Genomic DNA, 26,409 nt, shown 5'->3' with positions numbered 1-26,409 from the left:
CAGAGGAGGATCGGCCGAAAACCGCATTTACCACCCCGATGGGGCTGTTCGAGTTTCGACTGCTTCCGATCGGACTCACTAACGCGCCCGCGTCGTTCCAGCGGTTGATGGAGTTGGTAATGCGGGGTTTACAGTGGGAACAGTGCCTGATTTACCTGGACGACGTGATAGTGTTCAGCAGATCTCTGTCCGAGCACTGGTCCAGGTTGCGAGAGGTGTAACAGCGACTGCTAACAGCCCATCTCAAGCTCAAGCCGCGTAAGTGTTACATTGCGCAGCGGGAGGTAGGGTACCTCGGACACCGAGTTAGCGAGGCGGGGGTGTGCACCGATCTGGAAAAGGTGCGCGCCGTAGTGGAATGGCCAAGGCCCAGGAATCTGACGGAGATCAGGTCATTCTTGGGACTCGCCACCTATTATCGTCGATTAGTAAAGGGATTCAGCGAGACTGCACAGCCCCTCACCCAACTCACCTCCCCTAAGAACCCCTATCGATGGACGGAGGCCTGCCAAACGGCCTTCACCACCCTCAAAGACCACCTCACCCACACCCCCACCCTAGCTTTCCCCGATTTCACCACGGATTTTATCTTGGACACCGACGCCTGCAGCAGTGGGCTGGGCGCGGTGCTGTCACAGGTACAGGGTGGGACGGAGCGGGTCATTGCATACGCCAGTCGGACCCCGAGTGGAGCCGAGCTGAATTATTGCGTGACCTGTCAAGAACTGTATGCCGTGATCTTCGCGTGTAAACAGTTCCGACCGTATTTGTACGGCAGGAAATGTCGGGTGTGCACCGACCATTATGCCCTGCAGTTTCTCCTTACATTCAAGGAACCGTGGAGGCAGATGGCCCGATGGCTGGCGCAGCTGCTGGAGTACAACCTGCAAATAGAGTACCGAGCTGGGCGTACGCACGCAAACGCGGACGCCTTGTCAAGGCGGCCCGCGGTGTGCGCCGAGAAAAGGATGGAGGAAGTCTGCCCGTGCTTCACGGGGGGCCATTGCCGGCAGGTGGTGGGCCCCCCGGAGCTCACTGAGACTAACCCCCCCCCCCCCCGGTGAGAGACAGTGCTGTATGCGCAACAGAGACCCCGGCAGGGGGAACCAGGGACCCGGGGGACCACTCGACAGGCACGGAGCCGACACCCCGGGGCCCGACGGGTCGCCCAACCCCACCCGATCGGATCCAGGAGGACGTCGGCTGTGCCTTCCCGGGCCTGGACGACGAGCAGCTGAGACGGACCCAGCTGCGGGATCCAGATCTGGCAGCGGTGGAGACGGCCTTACGGGGGAAGAAGAACGCCCTACCAGGACCCTGGAGTGGTTTGTATGCCTGGTTGTGTGTGCAGAACGGGGTAGTATGGGAACTAACCGAAGCCGGCCAGCCGGGATGCATCTGCGTTCCCACCCAGGTGCGACCCCAGCTGCTAAGGCTGGTACACGACCACCCGCTCGGGTGCCATGACGGGGAACGGTGCACTAGGGAAACCCTGCGTCACCAGTATCTCTGGCCCAAGTTGGCTCAAGACGTGGCCGCCTGGGTGCAGGGCGTGTCAGGTACTCCTGAGACCGTTCCGCGTCAGCTGGATGAACCAGCCAGTTGGGATCGACCTGCAGGGACCATTCCCGCGATCCCACCGGGGCAACCGGTATATTCTCGTAGCGGTGGAGTACTTCACACGCTATCCCGTAGCGGTGGCCATCCCCGATAAGACAGCCCTCGTAGTGGCCCGAGCGTTCGTAGAACACTACGTGCTTAAGCACGGGATCCCCGCATGAGTCATTACTGACCAAGGTAGTGAGTTCGAGGCAGAGCTATTCCAGGCGCTGTGCCGGGAGTTCGGGATCCAGAAGGACCAAACTACGGCGTATCACCCCCAGGCAAATGGGATGGTAGAGAGGATGAACCAGACCCTAGCCGGGAACCTTATACGCATGGCGGCCGCGAATCAACAGGACTGGGACGAACACCTCAACTATGCTCTGTTCGCCTATGCCACCACGGTACACACATCCACGGGACAGACCCTGTTCCTAATGATGTTTGGTCGCGAGTCTGGCCTGTCTACAGATCTGCTGTTCGGTGTCCCTCCGCCGCAACGGGAGGAAGGGAGCCACCCCATGGAGCACCTGATGGAGATCCTACGAGAAGCTAGGGTCCGGGCCTACCCGCAAGGCGAGACCGCACACCAGCGGCAGGAGCGGAGCGCCCGGGTACCCTGGATATTGGGGCGACAGATCTCCCCCTGGACGGTACTGATTCAAGGGGGAGAGAGGGGCCGGGAGATGGTAGTCAATGTCCGGCGACTAAAACCATGGAGGGCGACCCCAGCGAGGGAGAACCCCACCGTTCAAGGACCCCGAAACCCCAGGGTCCACACCCCCCCATACGCGGGGGCCTGGTGCCGTATATGGGCCCCACGGGGCCACAGATGATGAAACATCATCTGTGGCCCCTCCTCCTGCCTCAGAGTGGTTCTCGCTCTTCCAGATAGAGTGAATACTGCGTGGCATTGGCGTATTACAAGTTGACATTATTATCATAACCTCTGAAAGTGAATATCTTCTGCTGCCCATCGTCTAGAGGAACATGTCGATTAAAGAGCCTGGTGCAGGGACCATCCGGATGATGAGTTTTGAAAACAGCTTTTTGGTGGGACGCCAACGTGAGTCGTGAGTGTGTGGCTGAGTGTGAGAATGTGTGTTTATGCAGTTTGAGGAGCAGTAGTGTAGTGTTTATATTCTTTGCTTCTTTCGGTAAAGTCACGTAGAATGAGAATAAAATAATAAATTGATCAAATAAAATAACACAATAATATTCTCACGACGTTTCGGCCACAACACAAGCGGCCTTCATCAGGTGAAGGGCCGAAACTTCGTGAGAATATTATTGAGTTATTTTATTTGATCAATTTATTATTTTATTCTCATTCTACGTGACTTCACCGAAAGAACCAAAGAATATGAATCCTTGCAGTCACGAAAGCTTTAAATCGAGTAGTGTAGTGGTTAGCACACTGCACTACGAAACTGGCGACCCAGGTTCGAGTGGCGGTTTTCTGAACTGGTCATGGGCCTCCCCTAGGTAGACTCAGTCTCAAATGAGTACCTGGTGTGGTGTGTAAACAATGCCACTCAGGAGATAAAGGCGGCCAGGCACGGTGCAGGTCACCCACCCCCTTCAAGTGTCGTTCCAGACTTCATAGGTGGTCACTAATTGCACTTGCCCCAACAATGTCTAAGGCTACACGGGGGAACTTTTCTTTGTTTATCCATTGAGGAACCGTAGTGTTGGGGTTAGTCGACAGCACTACAATCCTGGTGACTGGAGTAAAATGTGCGTTCGGGAATATCTGAACCAGTCCTGGGCCTCCCCTAGGTCGACTCAGCCATTAATGAGTACCATGTGCGGTGCATAGGCACCACCACTTTAGGAGACAAAGGTGGATGGGCGTGGTGCTGGCCACCCATCCTCGTGTGTGTTGTTCAGGCCTTCATTAGGTGCTCGCTAAAAGCAAATTCCAGAGAAATTTGTTAAAGGCTATATGGGGACGTTTTGTGTGTGTGCGTGTACACGTGTTTGCATCTCTGCGCCTGTGTGTGTGCATGTGTCTAGATCTATGGGTGATTACATGTTTTTATACTTGTTTTTTTGTGCCTGTGTGTTGCTGTTAAAGACTATATTTGTGATATTTGTCTTTTGTAATTCACAGGTTCACAGATTTTTTGTTCCCACGCGTACCTTGCCCCAGACGCGTACCTGGGCCACATGTCATCTTTCCCGGTTGACATGTGGGGACTGGGTTGTACAGTGGCCGAGTTGGTTACCGGACGCATCCTCTTTCCGGCCATCAACAAACACGACCAGCTCCCGTGTTATATGGAGGTATTGCCCACACAGCAGTAACACTGACAATTCCGTTATTGTCATCAATTTCATGACCAATTTGCTCTTGAAATTGCCCAACTCAGTCATTGCTTCTAACCACGTTCACTTCTCAGCGAGTATTTCCGCATCAAGGGTATTAACATAATCTTCAAAATTGGTATGACCAATAGAACATGCGACAGGAAATAGTTACTTACAATTCCCTGAGCAGACCACTTAAGTCGTCTCTTCTGTGAGAAAGAGGCATACAAGTGCTCGCGACTGGTTGCAGGGTTGTCCACACACAAGCTACTGAGTTGCATTCAACCGCGTGACAGAACCAATTACTCAGGCGTAGACCCGTCAAGGTAACCGTGAGCAGAACGCATAGATTTTTAGAGCTGGTGTTAAGACTCGTGATAGATTATTGCGTGAGGCCACGGATTGGCCACATGTAACCCTAAAACCACCTGCAAACAATTTGAATTGTCAGATGAACAAGCATTTATCGCGCCAATTATTGTTGTTTCATCTCAACTGCTTGTAATGAAGACAATTGTCACAACCATATAAGCAATTTCAAATGAAGCCACGGGACCCATAACCTCCGCTGTGAATGAGGCAGATGGTGCATAGTATTTTGTGGTTTAATACCGCAGGAAAGACCAGGGCAGTCACTGGGATTGATCGGTGAACTTCTGCAATGTGCTGCGTACGCGGTTTTGCTGGGCCATGCCAATAACACTGCCGTGTGCCTGCATGCGAGAACCATCGGGAGTGGTAGCTGAGTGGTTAGCGCCCTGACCGTGTGGTGTTGAATGTTGGACCAGTCCTTGGCCTCTCAAATATCGACTCAGCATTCAATCAATACCTAGAGTGATTTGTAAAATAGCTACTGCGGTGTGGCCTTGGGTGCTGTGCCATCATCAGTAGGTGCTCACAGACAAAACATGCCACACAAGTGTGTCAATACTGTATGGGTGATCATTGTCTCTTTGTAAATTGTGTGTAGACCCTCGGGATGCCTCCTCAGAATTTGATTGATGGCGCGCCTGGGAGAAACAAGTACTTTGGTGAGTGAAGGGGCGAGCGGGGGAAGCGCGTTAAGTTTGAGGCAGAGCTGCGTCTGTTAAGAGTTTAGTGGTGCATTACTTTGTATAGTTAACTACTTCCACACGTGTTTTTGCAGTCAATATAATTCGTAATGCTTTTTTGGGGAAGGGTTAGGCCTCATGGTGATCTGCCCAAATTTGTGTCATTAAGGCTCTCCACCACCTGACACAGGCAAGCAAATTAAAGTACCATGAAGTGCAAGCGATTAAAGAGACACCAGTTGTGACTAGTAATCATTATTTTAGTAGAATCATCTGTAATGTGAAGGGCAATGCTCAAAACCACGTTTAGCAATCAGATCGGACGTTTTTGGGAAGCTGCAGATGCAAGGAGACATTTCCTCCCTCACCTGCAACGTAGAAGGTCGTCGCGTGGATCCCCACCCTGGCTGCTGTACATTGCGGGACCATATCCTCTCCCCTTTGCCTGGTCGCCTCTGAAGAAGAGGCAATAGTTCAGTGGGCTTTACCTGGTAAAAAATAATGTTTTGTTTGAAAGAGATTAAATCACAGTTAAAATAGCTCTTCTTTCTTTACCTCTAGGCGTTATCATAGTTAATAATTATTGATTGCACTTGGTATTTGCGCTATCATTCTTAGAATGCAAAGCTATCACAAAGGAAGGTGCCTGCTGTGTTTCACAGACACCAACTGCAGTCATTTCACAGTAGCGGGCATAACGCCAGCACAATAATTTTATTACTTCACAAGGTCTGTAATGTCCCATTTTAAATCAAACAGCGCAAAGCATCATATGGTTAATACTGAAGTAATAACCAGGGCGGCTTGCAGAATTTGAACCATGAACTTCTGCAACAAGCGGTCAAAGCACTCCCACTGATCTATGTCAGAGCACTAAAAGATTTTGTTTCTGCGCTGTGGGTGTACCAGGGTGCTGTGGTATGTTGTGATGTTTAACCTGGTCTGCATCATTCCTGCAGATGGTTCGGGGATGTCTTTGATGTCCGGACAAAGCAGGGTCCCAGGCAGTCACCCCCTCTACCTGGCACTCGGGAGCCAGGACTCGGAGTTCCACGACTTCATTAGCCGCTGCCTGGAGTAAGAACACATCCCCGACCCCACCATACCACCGAGAGGTTTTCCCATTCAGTCACCTGGTAAAAAGAAAAGCGTTTAATAGTTTAACATCACTGGCGAACGATCACTAGCTCCACCCTTTATTCTGATTATTCTTCATCTTCCAAGCCATGTCTCCCATTAAACACCATTGTCCATAGTCTTGCATGTAAAAAAAGCACTGACATAGAGACCCACAGACTCACATACTTACATGGTCCATGCACGTGTAGTGACTCAGTCGGAGACAGGGTTCTTAAGGGACCTTCCTTATTCCACACGTCAGGAAACCACATGTGCCCCGCGTGCGTACGCACTAGTCACACATCCATGTTCTTGAAGGTACTACCTAGCTGGAACAGTCTGCAGGCTGTCTAGCTTGCGGCGTCTAAGGTGGTCGGAGACGGCACCGAAGAAGGTGACGAACGGCGACACGGCCAAGGGATCCACTTCCAGCAACAGCCCCGAGCTCCGGGCCCCCTTTTATTCCCCTGGCGTGGCCTCGCCCCGCCTTTGCACCGCCCTCTTTCTCGAACCTACTAGCGGGTTCTCAGGCTTCCAGATCGATTTATTCCTGGGCTTCCCTTTAGATCTCCCTCTGCTGACGTGTGTACTGCCCCCTGCTGCCTCTGCCGCTTCCTCGTCAGCAGCCCGCGTTATTACACTACACACGTAAAGAGAGACCCATATACTGTCATACACTCACATGGTCCATACCAATATCTGCCATTAGCCCCGAAGTGTGTGAGTTCCTCACACAATCCAGCCTGGTTAAACCTAGGATGGATCGAAGGAAGGCCAGCCTAAACGTCCCTAACAGGCACAGATGTTCCTTTAGAGGGGTCCACGTTTCACAAGCATCGAGAAGAGAGGGCATGACTGTGCCCGAGAAGATCTGAAGCTTCGTATGGAGCGACAAACTAGGTAGCTTCCAAACAGCATTGCTCAGCCGATAAATAAACGCCGAAATACTGCTGATTCAGAGTGAAACCTCTGCTGTCGAACCAGAGCTGGTCATAAGCACACTGGCCAGGTTTGGGAAACTCTCCACTCTCTCCACAACTGTTCCATGACAAACAGGGAGCTGAGGGTGTGGAATGTTTGATGATACAAAATACCCAGGCAAGTGCTTAGTTTTGGTGCAACTGATGGTAAGACCACACCTCTCAGTAGTACACTCCAGGTTCAACATCTGTGCTTCTAACTTCGCCTCTGAGTGAGCAGCAATCACCAGATGAGCATACATAACTTGGTTGACCAATAGGGAGCCATTACTCGACCCCACCCAGGCATCGATCAGCCACATTAAATAATGTGGGAGGCAGAGGACATCCCGTTCGCACCCCAAGGTAAACAGGGAATGGCTCTGACTTCTGGCCACATAGCTTCACCTGAGATTGCCCACCATCATGAAGGCCCTTAATGTCCACACACTTACATAGAGACCCACAAACTTGCATACACTTACATCAGCCATACATTTACAAATACATAGACAAATAGACTCACATGCACTGACGTGTCCATACACATATAAAGACCCAGACTCATACACTCACATGGTCTATACACTTATAGAAACCAATAGACTCACATACTCTTACATGAAAGCCCTTAAAAGGAACATATATCGATATATGTATATCATGTATGTGGAGGGGGCTCGGTGAAGGATGCCACTGGGCAACGCCAGGCTACACGTACCTTGAGGCTACTGGACAGTTGTAAGCATTGACCCTCCAACAACAATTGAGGGTGGTGGAGCGATGTTCACAATGACGGACCACCAGGGGGAAAAATACATCAAGGTGGCACAGTGGGGAGAACAGGTTCATCTGCCAGTCATCACCAATAGTGGAGGATTTATGCTTCTCCCTTTTTCATATAGTCAGGTCCTGCAATTTTTTTTTAATCAGGGCTCTATGACACAATCAGCCACTATTGAGTCATGACATAGCCAACATCGTGGCGTATAGGTTAGATTATTGCAACTCACTAGTCTACGGGACGTCTGCAAAAAGCATTAGGAAGCTGCAGCATGTACAAGATTATTTGCAAGATCCAACCATGTCCGTCCAGTGTTCACGGAGCTGCATTGGATTACACTTGCTAAACGAATACATCACACTCAATACACACAAAGTGCTTACCACAAATGAACCACAAATTAACCACAACACCACTGGGGCAATTAACTTTTAAATATAGATTGAAAACTACTTTTTTTAAACTCATGATTGAATGTAGTTTGTTGTCCTTCACCCGTACCTGCAATTGGCACGGTTGGCTATGTATGGTGCGAAATAAGTTGAACATACACACGTAAGTTAATGGACACAGTAAGAGAAAAAAATGCACGTAAATACTTACATCATTATCACCCTTGCCACGTGTGCCATATATTTCTATGTGTCTCAACAGATGGGATCCAGCTCTGCGGATGACACCAGCAGAGGCACTGGCGCACAGCTGGCTGAGGGATGAGGAAATTCCGAGGGATGAGGAAATTCCGAGGGACGAGGAAGTGCCGAGGGATGAGGAAGTGCCGAGTCAGTGTGTCCCTGTTGTGGACACATCAATCCACTCAGAGGCATCCGCCAAGGAGGAGACTAGACAGTGGGGTGAACCCCTGCAGAAAGAGAAGAAGAAGTCACGTCTGGTTCGAGCATACAGGGCCGTATGCTCATTCTTCCGTGGCTTTAAGAAATGCACCGCATGCGACCGTAATGCTCATCCTGGGCGCGTACACATTCCACACACCGTATACACACACGCTCGCCTAAGCGAATACATGAGCAACTTCCGGTGCTAGCATCAATATCAGATCCCATCTCCTGAGTTTTTTACCCCCACACATGTAGAATGAAACCCCTCTTAACGACGGTAATTGGTTACATGAATACGGTCATTAAGTAAGTTGGTAATTAAACAAGTACAGTCGACCCTTCCACATCGCGGGGGTTAGCGGTGCAGGCCCCGCGATCTGGAAAAACCAAGTTAAATGTTTTGGTCCCTTTGGTAAGCGAAGCAAGCACCTCCAGTTACTAAACTTTTCAAATTATCTCTACATGTTCAGCCTTTGCGTGTCGTCTGCTGGCTTGAGTTCTTTTAGCAAACTTAACTTTTTACAAAATGTAACTTTAAAAAATAAATTGTGTATATTTATGGTATTGAAAGATACAATAGATTAATATTATACAGTACTGTACATATATTTTATGGATTTATGAGTCCCTAAACTTTTTGTGTCGTCTGCTGACCTTCGCGTGTCATCTGTGGCTTTCGCAAAACTCCCAAAAACTCCCCAAAAATTCCCATTTTATTTCTTATAACGACCCTGCAATATATTGAAACCGCAATGGGGAAAGTCGCGGTGCAGAAGGGTCGACTATAATTTGGTCATTAGGCAAGTATAGGAAAAACATGTTAAAGGCTTAATTTGTTTCCATAGCATCAAAAGTTACCCCTTTCCCACCCATAAAACATACTTTATAACGTTTAACAAATGTATATTATCAAATAAAGTTACTAACCACATGATAAACACATAATATTAGAAGAAACATGGTTAATTCATTAATATTCCATTGTAATAGAAAATCAACAAAGTTGCATGATAAAGCGAGACGAATACAGCAATATTGTATAGAGTAAAACACAGTCCGCGATGACATGCGAGATGCGTATGCAGGCTGAACAATGACTGAGGTGCATGGGTAGCAGCTAGATTCGCCTTGCGTGATCTTATGCCGAGGCAGCCATACAACCGCTTATTCCAACTCGCACGGAATAGTTCTATTCACTCAATCGCGTTTATCCAATTCTCATCCGCGTCATAAAAAGAATGTGTTCCTTAATACAATATTTGCGTGATGAAAACATGCTTTATAGCAGAACTGACTGTACACACTACACACACCACACACATGGGACTAGCCCATTAGTGTAGTTAGCCCTAAGCTGGGCCCTGCCATCCTGGTTTTCATCCGGGCAGTCCTCAGAGGATGACCTCGCCACGGTTTCCAGGACATGGAAGGGCATAGTTGAACCAGCATTTGAGAGCTGAGGTGGCCTGGTGATATCACAGATGAAGCCAAAAAGGGCAAGTACCAAGGCCACCTGTTAACAGTTAAGATTAATTTTATTCATAGTTATATAAGTACCATTGTTGGTTTAAAAGACGTAATAAAAATACAATATTCGTAACATCGTCTCAAACTCGTCTGTATGTCATGCAACTCGGAGTTCACATGAGCGGGGGAGGGGACGGGGAGGGGTCTGGGTCTTGACTTCACCGACTCCCCCTTGAAACCCACGGTGGGACTTGTGCCTCATCATGCATAGAACGGTTCCACTCGGTGTGGACGCTGATGCACAGTGGCCCCGATGAGTCACTTTCGGCATGGTCTGATTAAGGGCCCTTGCAATCAATAAACTCAGCCTGTCGACTTGACTACCGCTATGATGTGTTTACACACATTACGTGGTGCAGTTTTTTCCTCTGGTCAAAGTGTCCATTACCTCTACCGCACCTTTGGGCCCCAGGTGCCTCCCAAAAACCTCTATCATCTACACACTGCAAAAATTAAGCCTCGAGACCTCATGCACCGCCCTGAACGTGTGGTTAAGATGGTGATGACTTTAATGTACACGCGTGGACTTTCGATTAGTAAGGTTGGCTACGTATACTGCGAAAGAAGTTCAACATACATACGTGGGCAGAGTCAACCGGACCTTTATGTTCATGCAGGGCGTTGGATGCTCACTTTAGTTTGGTAAACTTAGCATCCCACCAACTCCGAAAAAGCAAATACGCACACTCCCACCTCCTCTGATACTCTGTAACACTCGGCTTGCTATCAAGGCCGATGAAGACAAAGCATCAGAGGGCCTCTCTGGCTCACTTTAACCATTTGTTCTTACAAGTAAAACTCTGGACCGGTTTTAACATTCAGTGTCTCATCAAGAGTCAGGCTTGCTTGAACCATTTGTTCAGTTCCAGCAATACTCTGGACCGGTTTTGACTTTCATTGTCTCATCAGCAGCAGATTCACCTTCATCAGGCTCAATCGAGCCTGACTCTGCCGCTGATGAGAACCTGAACGTTGAAACTCGTGTGAAATGTGATTCTCATCGGGCCCCAGGCCCATGGTGTAAACCAATGCATGCCTGCAGCTCTTAGCATCCAATCTGCCTCTCTCCTGGCTTCTCTGTGAATGTGGTATGAAGAAGAAAGGAAGACCATTTCCCAAAACGTCGCCTATTGTGCCTATTGCATATTTTAATTCAGTCAAAGCCTCACATGCTACGCTATTATTGATGACATGGAGAAGGGTCATTGCAAAAAAAGTGACCAGTTCATTGGTTGATGACGTCATTAGATAAGGAGGGGACGGCTTCCCTGACGTGAAAAGAGTGCAGAACACTCAGTGCAAGAGAGAGACACAGACACAGAAATAAACACAGCGACACAGAATCATGAAGACACAAAAACACACAGAGACACAGAAACACAGTCACAGTGGCAAAGAGACATACAGAAAAACAGAGATACGTAAACACAAAAACACAGAAACACTGAGACACAGAAACAGTGACAGGGACACGGTCACGAGGAATACAAAAACACAGACACAAAGATAGAGAAACACATCGTGATGTGGCCGAAGACGATGGTGGTTGGTCATGGTGATGTGGATGATGGTTATGTGGATGAGGGTTATGTGGAGGATGCTGATGTGGCTGAAGATGATGTGGGTGGTCATGATGATGTGGATGATACTGATGTCGATGATGATGTAGATTATGATTATGATGTGGATAATAATGATGTTGGTGATGATGTCGATGATGATGTGGATGAAGATTATGATGTGGGTGATGATGTGGGTGAAATTAGATTCGAAGCTTTCGTGACTGCAGGAATTATGTGGTGCCACCACGGCGGAGTAGCTCCGTTGGGGACCGTGCCCACCACCGCGACACCACCGCTGGGGTGTGACAACGCCGACGTAGCGCACTTTGCCGCACCCCCCCCCCCCCCCCCCCCGCACGAACGCCGGAAGGGGAGATCACCTGGCCGATAGGTTTTTTTCCAGAAGTCCCTAATGGGATTAAGTTTCATGGTTTCCTACGGCCGGAAATTTGGCCGATCTCCCCCCGTAGCTGACACGAACCGCAGCGCCGTGACCTGATATTAAAATCACGTAGTCGCGGCGGAGGCCGTAAAGCCACCACGGACGAAATTACACACGCGGCACGGGACGTGTGAACCACGAGATGCCTGTTGTTATAGATGGAATTAGGAACTGAATGCCCCTGATTATAGGTGAGCTCACGGATCCAAATGACAACAGGATAGGAGCATTCAGGCCTTTGAATGAGAAGGGCGACGAGGGGCGGAAGCATCTGAATGCCTTTTGTGCCTTTGTTAGGATCAGGGATCTAGATAATAAAGGGGTAAGAATATCCAACATCTGAATGGACTGGGCCACCTGGGGTGTGAGAACCACAGTGCGCCTTTATTATGAATGGGATTAGGGACTCGATGACAAAGAGATAAAAATAACGTGACCTCCGATTGGCCCGGGCAGCATAGGTTTCGAAAGCATCGGAGTGCCTTTTGTTATCAGTAAGCTAATAGACTCGAATATGAAAAGGCACGGGCGATGATGTGTAGGGTCCGTGCAATATGTTTGGTGACAGGTAGGATAAAAAGGAGGTGAGGGGGACAGTAAAAAAAGCCTTCTTCTGCAAAATCATCACGGTCCACGGGGCAGGAGGGTCAGCCGTTCGAGACGTCCGTGCGACGAGCCAAGCGCAGCTAGACTCAACCCTCTCCGGAAACGACTTACAGTATCGCCTTTCTACAGCGTTCAGCGCAACAGAGTGGAAGCAATCGTAAATAGAGGAGAGGTAAGTTTGGGCTATTGAATAGAGGGTAGAAAGCGGAGCTATAGGCAAGATAAGCTGAATCTGGGCTCCTCGAGTTATAGGTTAGGAGGGCCTGCTGACTCGCACAGACACTCGTAGTTAGCGGGATACTCGCGAGGAATAAAACCGCTAATAGAGGATAAAGATGTGTCGTGGTCGCTGTGAGTGCGAGGAGGGAGACGGAGTGTTTGGTGTTCGCATACCGGTACGAGTGTGTACAGTACTGTTTTGCGCTCGTGCGCGAGTGAAGAGTGCTTGGTGGTCGCGCGCACCCACAGGTTGTTTACATTGGGGCGGAGCGCTTAGCGTGCGCGTGCCTATGCGGCTGTTTACGGTGGTGTTTAGCGCTCGTGTGCCTGTGCGACGGTGTTGTGGTCGTGTGCCTGCGCGATTGCTAATCGAGAAGCAGCGAGCTAAAGCGCCGAGCGCGCACGTATTCGCGCGACTGTTCGAACAGGCTCTTTAACTCGGAGCCAGCCGACCCTCCTCAATCGGCGGCGCGCGCACGGCAAACGTCCCGCCCGCCCATCCGTCAACCCCAACCCCCTCGCGTGCGATTGGTGTACTGGGATGGGCAGGGGGTAGAGGCGCGTTTGTTATTACCGGTGCACGTGCAGCGGGGGTGGGAGGGAGACACGCACCGCGCAAGTCTGTTCACGGGCGGGAGTGAGTTTTTACGGGCGAACGCGCTCCTCGCGGTACACCGCCTCGCAGCGCACCGCTAGTGTAAAGCGACGCGCCCTACCCATCGGTTAAAACATGCAGACGTGGTCAGCAGCACAGGAGGGCGGGGTAGTGGAGGTCGCTAGCCCAAACCCCACAGAGCAGCCGAGGGGTAGTGGGATCAATGTGGCGGGGGAGTCGGGAGCCAACGGCCCCGACAATTCGGTGATGGCTTGGGACATTTGCCCCCAAAGTTTGGCGTCAGAAGCAGTACTAACCCCCGCGTTACCCCACGCGAAAATAAGGCATATATTCACAGGCCGGGGTACCCCTTCGTGGAAAGCGTTTGCCCGCAACATCCTCGGTGGACGGACGCGCAGGCGTTACGTCAACTTAATATGAATCTGGATGGGCGGGCAGCCGATTTTTTGGAAGCCCTACCCACAAGCGCGCAGACACAGCTAGAGGAGCTGATTCGCCGACTTGATCTGCGTTTCGGTACGCGCAATGAGGAGGCAAAAGCGGCCTTAGAGGCACGCCATCGCCAACCCGGCGAGGACCTGCGCGATTATGCCGAGGATGTGCGCGAGCTAACAAAGATCGCACGCCCAGGGTACACGACTGAGGTGATTGAGGAGCTGGCCGCAGAGAAAATCCAGCGATCCTTAACTCGCACGGCGTGGTGGCAGCCAGACATGAACTGTAAGCATCTCAACAAGGTAACCTAAGTAGGTGAAAGAATAATCCAAGTGGACAACAAGGTAACCCAAGTGGGTGAGAGAATAACCCAAGTGGACAACAAGGTAACCCAAGTACGGGCACACATGACTGTGCTGCAGACTACAGTGGAGACGGTTCAGACCGAGGTGGGAGGGCTGGCCGGGAGGGTAGCCCGACTAGAGGCGGAGTCTGGGCAGCGGCATACGGGAGGGGAAATAGGGAGCGGGCGGGGAGGCTCCTACGGGGCCGCCGCCCTTCCCCGAGCATGTTACCTGTGCGACCGTCAAGGGCACCTCGTAAGGGACTGTCCTCAGATCGCCCGCGCTAGAAACGCGCCACGGTTAAACGCCAACGCCCCCTAGAGAGTGGACCACCTAGGGGTGCAGTCAACACGGTCCCTTTGCAGAACGACAATAATAATAATGGTGAGCGAGTGACACCATGCAGATTCCGACCACAACACCCAGGGACATGGTGAGCACGGGCGACTGGCTGCGGGAGCTGGTGGCGGGAATCACGGGGGCCACGTCGTTGGTGGAAGGACAGGTGAATGGGCAGCGCACCCGGATCCTACTGGACACGGGGGCCGTAGCCTCACTCGTGAGCGCCGCGCACTGCAGCGTGCACGGGGTTGACGTGAGCCGCCTGCAGGCCCCAGATCGCGTGCTGCACACAGCGAGCGGAGCCGGGATGGGGTTGCTGGGAAGGATCTCCCTCGAGGTCCGTCTCGGAAACCAGGTGTGCACACAGGAATTCTACGTCTCGAGTGTGTTGTGCCACGAGTGTATTACAGGTACGGACCTCCTGGAGAAACTGGGGCTCAACGTGCAGCCCCGCCAGCGATGCACCACCATGGAGGGCAGTGGGGAGCGGATCCCGTTCCTGGGACCCAAGCCAAATCGCCCTCGCTTCACACCCGTGGCCGCTATGCTGGTGTCGGCCGTCACAATCGGGCCATTTGCCGAGATGCTGGTGCCAGTGGCAACACCCTCCACCGACCCCACAAACCGACCATCGGGCAAAGTAATGCTAACTCCTCACCCGGAGTTGGCAGAGCGGTACGGAGTCGTCGGGTCAGCCACGCTGGGTGTTTAACCCACACAGTACCCCGGCGATGCTACGACGGCGCACCACAGTAGGCACCATACACCCCCTGCACATGCGCCACTCTAACAACTCGGTGTTCGCACTCTGGGCGGAAGACCCTGGCCGCCCCGAGGACAACCAGGTTCTGGCCTGGCGGGTCGGTCCGATTCCCCGAGCCGAGATCATCCCCTTGCATGACGCGTTACATGTGCCTTGGGCGGACTTACCCAAGGGGGAGGCCGATCAGCTGCGCGGGTTGTTGCAGGAGTACGCCGACGTGTTCAGTGAGCACGATTCGGATGTAGGTCGGACAGACCTTGTTAAGCACACAATTGACACGGGTGCAGCCCGACCTATCAAAATCCCCGCATACTGGGTGGGCGCGCCTGAACGGACCCAGATCAAGGAGGCAGTCGCGGATATGCTAGATGATAACATAATCCAGCCCTCGATGAGCCCGTGGTCTGCCCCGGTGGTGCTAGTGACGAAAAAGGACGGGTCGACCCGGTTCTGCGTTGATTAACGAAAGTTGAACGCAGTCACCCTCGGCGACGCCTTCCCCATACCGCGCATCGACGACACCTTTGACAGCCTCGCAGGAGCACGGTATTTTTGCACCCTCGATCTGGCGTCCGGGTACTGGCAGGTGGAGATGGCAGAGGAGGATCGGCCGAAAACCGCATTTACCACCCCGATGGGGCTGTTCGAGTTTCGACTGCTTCCGATCGGACTCACTAACGCGCCCGCGTCGTTCCAGCGGTTGATGGAGTTGGTAATGCGGGGTTTACAGTGGGAACAGTGCCTGATTTACCTGGACGACGTGATAGTGTTCAGCAGATCTCTGTCCGAGCACTGGTCCAGGTTGCGAGAGGTGTAACAGCGACTGCTAACAGCCCATCTCAAGCTCAAGCCGCGTAAGTGTTACATTGCGCAGCGGGAGGTAGGGTACCTCGGACACCGAGTTAGCGAGGCGGGGGTGTGCACCGATCTGGAAAAGGTGCGCGCCGTAGTGGAATGGCCAAGGCCCAGGAATCTGACGGAGATCAGGTCATTCTTGGGACTCGCCACCTATTATCGTCGATTAGTAAAGGGATTCAGCGAGACTGCACAGCCCCTCACCCAACTCACCTCCCCTAAGAACCCCTATCGATGGACGGAGGCCTGCCAAACGGCCTTCACCACCCTCAAAGACCACCTCACCCACACCCCCACCCTAGCTTTCCCCGATTTCACCACGGATTTTATCTTGGACACCGACGCCTGCAGCAGTGGGCTGGGCGCGGTGCTGTCACAGGTACAGGGTGGGACGGAGCGGGTCATTGCATACGCCAGTCGGACCCCGAGTGGAGCCGAGCTGAATTATTGCGTGACCTGTCAAGAACTGTATGCCGTGATCTTCGCGTGTAAACAGTTCCGACCGTATTTGTACGGCAGGAAATGTCGGGTGTGCACCGACCATTATGCCCTGCAGTTTCTCCTTACATTCAAGGAACCGTGGCGGCAGATGGCCCGATGGCTGGCGCAGCTGCTGGAGTACAACCTGCAAATAGAGTACCGAGCTGGGCGTACGCACGCAAACGCGGACGCCTTGTCAAGGCGGCCCGCGGTGTGCGCCGAGAAAAGGATGGAGGAAGTCTGCCCGTGCTTCACGGGGGGCCATTGCCGGCAGGTGGTGGGCCCCCCGGAGCTCACCGAGACTAACCCCCCCCCCCCCCGGTGAGAGACAGTGCTGTATGCGCAACAGAGACCCCGGCTGGGGGAACCAGGGACCCGGGGGACCACTCGACAGGCACGGAGCCGACACCCCGGGGCCCGACGGGTCGCCCAACCCCACCCGATCGGATCCAGGAGGACGTCGGCTGCGCCTTCCCGGGCCTGGACGACGAGCAGCTGAGACGGACCCAGCTGCGGGATCCAGATCTGGCAGCGGTGGAGACGGCCTTACGGGGGAAGAAGAACGCCCTACCAGGACCCTGGAGTGGTTTGTATGCCTGGTTGTGTGTGCAGAACGGGGTAGTATGGGAACTAACCGAAGCCGGCCAGCCGGGATGCATCTGCGTTCCCACCCAGGTGCGACCCCAGCTGCTAAGGCTGGTACACGACCACCCGCTCGGGTGCCATGACGGGGAACGGTGCACTAGGGAAACCCTGCGTCACCAGTATCTCTGGCCCAAGTTGGCTCAAGACGTGGCCGCCTGGGTGCAGGGCGTGTCAGGTACTCCTGAGACCGTTCCGCGTCAGCTGGATGAACCAGCCAGTTGGGATCGACCTGCAGGGACCATTCCCGCGATCCCACCGGGGCAACCGGTATATTCTCGTAGCGGTGGAGTACTTCACACGCTATCCCGTAGCGGTGGCCATCCCCGATAAGACAGCCCTCGTAGTGGCCCGAGCGTTCGTAGAACACTACGTGCTTAAGCACGGGATCCCCGCATGAGTCATTACTGACCAAGGTAGTGAGTTCGAGGCAGAGCTATTCCAGGCGCTGTGCCGGGAGTTCGGGATCCAGAAGGACCAAACTACGGCGTATCACCCCCAGGCAAATGGGATGGTAGAGAGGATGAACCAGACCCTAGCCGGGAACCTTATACGCATGGCGGCCGCGAATCAACAGGACTGGGACGAACACCTCAACTATGCTCTGTTCGCCTATGCCACCACGGTACACACATCCACGGGACAGACCCTGTTCCTAATGATGTTTGGTCGCGAGTCTGGCCTGTCTACAGATCTGCTGTTCGGTGTCCCTCCGCCGCAACGGGAGGAAGGGAGCCACCCCATGGAGCACCTGATGGAGATCCTACGAGAAGCTAGGGTCCGGGCCTACCCGCAAGGCGAGACCGCACACCAGCGGCAGGAGCGGAGCGCCCGGGTACCCTGGATATTGGGGCGACAGATCTCCCCCTGGACGGTACTGATTCAAGGGGGAGAGAGGGGCCGGGAGATGGTAGTCAATGTCCGGCGACTAAAACCATGGAGGGCGACCCCAGCGAGGGAGAACCCCACCGTTCAAGGACCCCGAAACCCCAGGGTCCACACCCCCCCATACGCGGGGGCCTGGTGCCGTATATGGGCCCCACGGGGCCACAGATGATGAAACATCATCTGTGGCCCCTCCTCCTGCCTCAGAGTGGTTCTCGCTCTTCCAGATAGAGTGAATACTGCGTGGCATTGGCGTATTACAAGTTGACATTATTATCATAACCTCTGAAAGTGAATATCTTCTGCTGCCCATCGTCTAGAGGAACATGTCGATTAAAGAGCCTGGTGCAGGGACCATCCGGATGATGAGTTTTGAAAACAGCTTTTTGGTGGGACGCCAACGTGAGTCGTGAGTGTGTGGCTGAGTGTGAGAATGTGTGTTTATGCAGTTTGAGGAGCAGTAGTGTAGTGTTTATATTCTTTGGTTCTTTCGGTAAAGTCACGTAGAATGAGAATAAAATAATAAATTGATCAAATAAAATAACACAATAATATTCTCACGACGTTTCGGCCACAACACAAGCGGCCTTCATCAGGTGAAGGGCCGAAACTTCGTGAGAATATTATTGAGTTATTTTATTTGATCAATTTATTATTTTATTCTCATTCTACGTGACTTCACCGAAAGAACCAAAGAATATGAATCCTTGCAGTCACGAAAGCTTTAAATCGAGTAGTGTAGTGGTTAGCACACTGCACTACGAAACTGGCGACCCAGGTTCGAGTGGCGGTTTTCTGAACTGGTCATGGGCCTCCCCTAGGTAGACTCAGTCTCAAATGAGTACCTGGTGTGGTGTGTAAACAATGCCACTCAGGAGATAAAGGCGGCCAGGCACGGTGCAGGTCACCCACCCCCTTCAAGTGTCGTTCCAGACTTCATAGGTGGTCACTAATTGCACTTGCCCCAACAATGTCTAAGGCTACACGGGGGAACTTTTCTTTGTTTATGCATTGAGGAACCGTAGTGTTGGGGTTAGTCGACAGCACTACAATCCTGGTGACTGGAGTAAAATGTGCGTTCGGGAATATCTGAACCAGTCCTGGGCCTCCCCTAGGTCGACTCAGCCATTAATGAGTACCATGTGCGGTGCATAGGCACCACCACTTTAGGAGACAAAGGTGGATGGGCGTGGTGCTGGCCACCCATCCTCGTGTGTGTTGTTCAGGCCTTCATTAGGTGCTCGCTAAAAGCAAATTCCAGAGAAATTTGTTAAAGGCTATATGGGGACGTTTTGTGTGTGTGCGTGTACACGTGTTTGCATCTCTGCGCCTGTGTGTGTGCATGTGTCTAGATCTATGGGTGATTACATGTGTTTTTATACTTGTTTTTTTGTGCCTGTGTGTTGCTGTTAAAGACTATATTTGTGATATTTGTCTTTTGTAATTCACAGGTTCACAGATTTTTTGTTCCCACGCGTACCTTGCCCCAGACGCGTACCTGGGCCACATGTCATCTTTCCCGGTTGACATGTGGGGACTGGGTTGTACAGTGGCCGAGTTGGTTACCGGACGCATCCTCTTTCCGGCCATCAACAAACACGACCAGCTCCCGTGTTATATGGAGGTATTGCCCACACAGCAGTAACACTGACAATTCCGTTATTGTCATCAATTTCATGACCAATTTGCTCTTGAAATTGCCCAACTCAGTCATTGCTTCTAACCACGTTCACTTCTCAGCGAGTATTTCCGCATCAAGGGTATTAACATAATCTTCAAAATTGGTATGACCAATAGAACATGCGACAGGAAATAGTTACTTACAATTCCCTGAGCAGACCACTTAAGTCGTCTCTTCTGTGAGAAAGAGGCATACAAGTGCTCGCGACTGGTTGCAGGGTTGTCCACACACAAGCTACTGAGTTGCATTCAACCGCGTGACAGAACCAATTACTCAGGCGTAGACCCGTCAAGGTAACCGTGAGCAGAACGCATAGATTTTTAGAGCTGGTGTTAAGACTCGTGATAGATTATTGCGTGAGGCCACGGATTGGCCACATGTAACCCTAAAACCACCTGCAAACAATTTGAATTGTCAGATGAACAAGCATTTATCGCGCCAATTATTGTTGTTTCATCTCAACTGCTTGTAATGAAGACAATTGTCACAACCATATAAGCAATTTCAAATGAAGCCACGGGACCCATAACCTCCGCTGTGAATGAGGCAGATGGTGCATAGTATTTTGTGGTTTAATACCGCAGGAAAGACCAGGGCAGTCACTGGGATTGATCGGTGAACTTCTGCAATGTGCTGCGTACGCGGTTTTGCTGGGCCATGCCAATAACACTGCCGTGTGCCTGCATGCGAGAACCATCGGGAGTGGTAGCTGAGTGGTTAGCGCCCTGACCGTGTGGTGTTGAATGTTGGACCAGTCCTTGGCCTCTCAAATATCGACTCAGCATTCAATCAATACCTAGAGTGATTTGTAAAATAGCTACTGCGGTGTGGCCTTGGGTGCTGTGCCATCATCAGTAGGTGCTCACAGACAAAACATGCCACACAAGTGTGTCAATACTGTATGGGTGATCATTGTCTCTTTGTAAATTGTGTGTAGACCCTCGGGATGCCTCCTCAGAATTTGATTGATGGCGCGCCTGGGAGAAACAAGTACTTTGGTGAGTGAAGGGGCGAGCGGGGGAAGCGCGTTAAGTTTGAGGCAGAGCTGCGTCTGTTAAGAGTTTAGTGGTGCATTACTTTGTATAGTTAACTACTTCCACACGTGTTTTTGCAGTCAATATAATTCGTAATGCTTTTTTGGGGAAGGGTTAGGCCTCATGGTGATCTGCCCAAATTTGTGTCATTAAGGCTCTCCACCACCTGACACAGGCAAGCAAATTAAAGTACCATGAAGTGCAAGCGATTAAAGAGACACCAGTTGTGACTAGTAATCATTATTTTAGTAGAATCATCTGTAATGTGAAGGGCAATGCTCAAAACCACGTTTAGCAATCAGATCGGACGTTTTTGGGAAGCTGCAGATGCAAGGAGACATTTCCTCCCTCACCTGCAACGTAGAAGGTCGTCGCGTGGATCCCCACCCTGGCTGCTGTACATTGCGGGACCATATCCTCTCCCCTTTGCCTGGTCGCCTCTGAAGAAGAGGCAATAGTTCAGTGGGCTTTACCTGGTAAAAAATAATGTTTTGTTTGAAAGAGATTAAATCACAGTTAAAATAGCTCTTCTTTCTTTACCTCTAGGCGTTATCATAGTTAATAATTATTGATTGCACTTGGTATTTGCGCTATCATTCTTAGAATGCAAAGCTATCACAAAGGAAGGTGCCTGCTGTGTTTCACAGACACCAACTGCAGTCATTTCACAGTAGCGGGCATAACGCCAGCACAGTAATTTTATTACTTCACAAGGTCTGTAATGTCCCATTTTAAATCAAACAGCGCAAAGCATCATATGGTTAATACTGAAGTAATAACCAGGGCGGCTTGCAGAATTTGAACCATGAACTTCTGCAACAAGCGGTCAAAGCACTCCCACTGATCTATGTCAGAGCACTAAAAGATTTTGTTTCTGCGCTGTGGGTGTACCAGGGTGCTGTGGTTTGTTGTGATGTTTAACCTGGTCTGCATCATTCCTGCAGATGGTTCGGGGATGTCTTTGATGTCCGGACAAAGCAGGGTCCCAGGCAGTCACCCCCTCTACCTGGCACTCGGGAGCCAGGACTCGGAGTTCCACGACTTCATTAGCCGCTGCCTGGAGTAAGAACACACCCCCGACCCCACCATACCACCGAGAGGTTTTCCCATTCAGTCACCTGGTAAAAAGAAAAGCGTTTAATAGTTTAACATCACTGGCGAACGATCACTAGCTCCACCCTTTATTCTGATTATTCTTCATCTTCCAAGCCATGTCTCCCATTAAACACCATTGTCCATAGTCTTGCATGTAAAAAAAGCACTGACATAGAGACCCACAGACTCACATACTAACATGGTCCATGCACGTGTAGTGACTCAGTCGGAGACAGGGTTCTTAAGGGACCTTCCTTATTCCACACGTCAGGAAACCACATGTGCCCCGCGTGCGTACGCACTAGTTACACATCCATGTTCTTGAAGGTACTACCTAGCTGGAACAGTCTGCAGGCTGTCTAGCTTGCGGCGTCTAAGGTGGTCGGAGACGGCACCGAAGAAGGTGACGAACGGCGACACGGCCAAGGGATCCACTTCCAGCAACAGCCCCGAGCTCCGGGCCCCCTTTTATTCCCCTGGCGTGGCCTCGCCCCGCCTTTGCACCGCCCTCTTTCTCGAACCTACTAGCGGGTTCTCAGGCTTCCAGATCGATTTATTCCTGGGCTTCCCTTTAGATCTCCCTCTGCTGACGTGTGTACTGCCCCCTGCTGCCTCTGCCGCTTCCTCGTCAGCAGCCCGCGTTATTACACTACACACGTAAAGAGAGACCCATATACTGTCATACACTCACATGGTCCATACCAATATCCGCCATTAGCCCCGAAGTGTGTGAGTTCCTCACACAATCCAGCCTGGTTAAACCTAGGATGGATCGAAGGAAGGCCAGCCTAAACGTCCCTAACAGGCACAGATGTTCCTTTAGAGGGGTCCACGTTTCACAAGCATCGAGAAGAGAGGGCATGACTGTGCCCGAGAAGATCTGAAGCTTCGTATGGAGCGACAAACTAGGTAGCTTCCAAACAGCATTGCTCAGCCGATAAATAAACGCCGAAATACTGCTGATTCAGAGTGAAACCTCTGCTGTCGAACCAGAGCTGGTCATAAGCACACTGGCCAGGTTTGGGAAACTCTCCACTCTCTCCACAACTGTTCCATGACAAACAGGGAGCTGAGGGTGTGGAATGTTTGATGATACAAAATACCCAGGCAAGTGCTTAGTTTTGGTGCAACTGATGGTAAGACCACACCTCTCAGTAGTACACTCCAGGTTCAACATCTGTGCTTCTAACTTCGCCTCTGAGTGAGCAGCAATCACCAGATGAGCATACATAACTTGGTTGACCAATAGGGAGCCATTACTCGACCCCACCCAGGCATCGATCAGCCACATTAAATAATGTGGGAGGCAGAGGACATCCCGTTCGCACCCCAAGGTAAACAGGGAATGGCTCTGACTTCTGGCCACATAGCTTCACCTGAGATTGCCCACCATCATGAAGGCCCTTAATGTCCACACACTTACATAGCGACCCACAAACTTGCATACACTTACATCAGCCATACATTTACAAATACATAGACAAATAGACTCACATGCACTGACGTGTCCATACACATATAAAGACCCAGACTCATACACTCACATGGTCTATACACTTATAGAAACCAATAGACTCACATACTCTTACATGAAAGCCCTTAAAAGGAACATATATCGATATATGTATATCATGTATGTGGAGGGGGCTCGGTGAAGGATGCCACTGGGCAACGCCAGGCTACACGTACCTTGAGGCTACTGGACAGTTGTAAGCATTGACCCTCCAACAACAATTGAGGGTGGTGGAGCGATGTTCACAATGACGGACCACCAGGGGGAAAAATACATCAAGGTGGCACAGTGGGGAGAACAGAAGGTTCATCTGCCAGTCATCACCAATAGTGGAGGATTTATGCTTCTCCCTTTTTTATATAGTCAGGTCCAGCAATTTTTTTTTAATCAGGGCTCTATGACACAATCAGCCACTATTGAGTCATGACATAGCCAACATCGTGACGTATAGGTTAGATTATTGCAACTCACTAGTCTACGGGACGTCTGCAAAAAGCATTAGGAAGCTGCAGCATGTACAAGATTATTTGCAAGATCCAACCATGTCCGTCCAGTGTTCACGGAGCTGCATTGGATTACACTTGCTAAACGAATACATCACACTCAATACACACAAAGTGCTTACCACAAATGAACCACAAATTAACCACAACACCACTGGGGCAATTAGCTTTTAAATATAGATTGAAAACTACTTTTTTTAAACTCATGATTGAATGTAGTTTGTTGTCCTTCACCTGTACCTGCAATTGGCACGGTTGGCTATGTATGGTGCGAAATAAGTTGAACATACACACGTAAGTTAATGGACACAGTAAGAGAAAAAAATGCACGTAAATACTTACATCATTATCACCCTTGCCACGTGTGCCATATATTTCTATGTGTCTCAACAGATGGGATCCAGCTCTGCGGATGACACCAGCAGAGGCACTGGCGCACAGCTGGCTGAGGGATGAGGAAATTCCGAGGGATGAGGAAATTCCGAGGGACGAGGAAGTGCCGAGGGATGAGGAAGTGCCGAGTCAGTGTGTCCCTGTTGTGGACACATCAATCCACTCAGAGGCATCCGCCAAGGAGGAGACTAGACAGTGGGGTGAACCCCTGCAGAAAGAGAAGAAGAAGTCACGTCTGGTTCGAGCATACAGGGCCGTATGCTCATTCTTCCGTGGCTTTAAGAAATGCACCGCATGCGACCGTAATGCTCATCCTGGGCGCGTACACATTCCACACACCGTATACACACACGCTCGCCTAAGCGAATACATGAGCAACTTCCGGTGCTAGCATCAATATCAGATCCCATCTCCTGAGTTTTTTACCCCCACACATGTAGAATGAAACCCCTCTTAACGACGGTAATTGGTTACATGAATACGGTCATTAAGTAAGTTGGTAATTAAACAAGTACAGTCGACCCTTCCACATCGCGGGGGTTAGCGGTGCAGGCCCCGCGATCTGGAAAAACCAAGTTAAATGTTTTGGTCCCTTTGGTGAGCGAAGCAAGCACCTCCAGTTACTAAACTTTTCAAATTATCTCTACATGTTCAGCCTTTGCGTGTCGTCTGCTGGCTTTTGAGTTCTTTTAGCAAACTTAACTTTTTACAAAATGTAACTTTAAAAAATAAATTGTGTATATTTATGGTATTGAAAGATACAATAGATTAATATTATACAGTACTGTACATATATTTTATGGATTTATGAGTCCCTAAACTTTTTGTGTCGTCTGCTGACCTTCGCGTGTCATCTGTGGCTTTCGCAAAACTCCCAAAAACTCCCCAAAAATTCCCATTTTATTTCTTATAACGACCCTGCAATATATTGAAACCGCAATGGGGAAAGTCGCGGTGCAGAAGGGTCGACTATAATTTGGTCATTAGGCAAGTATAGGAAAAACATGTTAAAGGCTTAATTTGTTTCCATAGCATCAAAAGTTACCCCTTTCCCACCCATAAAACATACTTTATAACGTTTAACAAATGTATATTATCAAATAAAGTTACTAACCACATGATAAACACATAATATTAGAAGAAACATGGTTAATTCATTAATATTCCATTGTAATAGAAAATCAACAAAGTTGCATGATAAAGCGAGACGAATACAGCAATATTGTATAGAGTAAAACACAGTCCGCGATGACATGCGAGATGCGTATGCAGGCTGAACAATGACTGAGGTGCATGGGTAGCAGCTAGATTCGCCTTGCGTGATCTTATGCCGAGGCAGCCATACAACCGCTTATTCCAACTCGCACGGAATAGTTCTATTCACTCAATCGCGTTTATCCAATTCTCATCCGCGTCATAAAAAGAATGTGTTCCTTAATACAATATTTGCGTGATGAAAACATGCTTTATAGCAGAACTGACTGTACACACTACACACACCACACACATGGGACTAGCCCATTAGTGTAGTTAGCCCTAAGCTGGGCCCTGCCATCCTGGTTTTCATCCGGGCAGTCCTCAGAGGATGACCTCGCCACGGTTTCCAGGACATGGAAGGGCATAGTTGAACCAGCATTTGAGAGCTGAGGTGGCCTGGTGATATCACAGATGAAGCCAAAAAGGGCAAGTACCAAGGCCACCTGTTAACAGTTAAGATTAATTTTATTCATAGTTATATAAGTACCATTGTTGGTTTAAAAGACGTAATAAAAATACAATATTCGTAACATCGTCTCAAACTCGTCTG

General features: G+C 50.5%; 1 long non-coding RNA gene across 2 annotated transcripts in view; it reads right to left on the bottom strand.

Annotated features, from left to right (window-relative positions):
- Window positions 1-26,409, bottom strand: part of LOC142906119 (uncharacterized) — a 49,601-nt gene that overhangs the window by 9,185 nt on the left and 14,007 nt on the right. For both annotated transcript variants that reach the window (XR_012930066.1, XR_012930065.1), the window contains 4 exons: window positions 22,021-24,810; window positions 21,452-21,538; window positions 5,902-8,688; window positions 5,333-5,419 (listed from right to left, as the gene is read on the bottom strand). This is a non-coding gene — a long non-coding RNA (uncharacterized LOC142906119). The remainder of the gene's footprint in view (window positions 1-5,332; window positions 5,420-5,901; window positions 8,689-21,451; window positions 21,539-22,020; window positions 24,811-26,409) is intronic.

This window comes from Petromyzon marinus, chromosome 3 (assembly GCF_048934315.1).
Source record: "Petromyzon marinus isolate PM22_M1 ecotype Great Lakes invasive population chromosome 3, UKy_Petmar_22M1.pri1.0, whole genome shotgun sequence".
Taxonomy (NCBI): Eukaryota; Metazoa; Chordata; class Hyperoartia; order Petromyzontiformes; family Petromyzontidae; genus Petromyzon; species Petromyzon marinus.
Note: the sequence above shows the minus strand (reverse complement) of the source record. Positions and strands in the feature narration are given on the sequence as shown.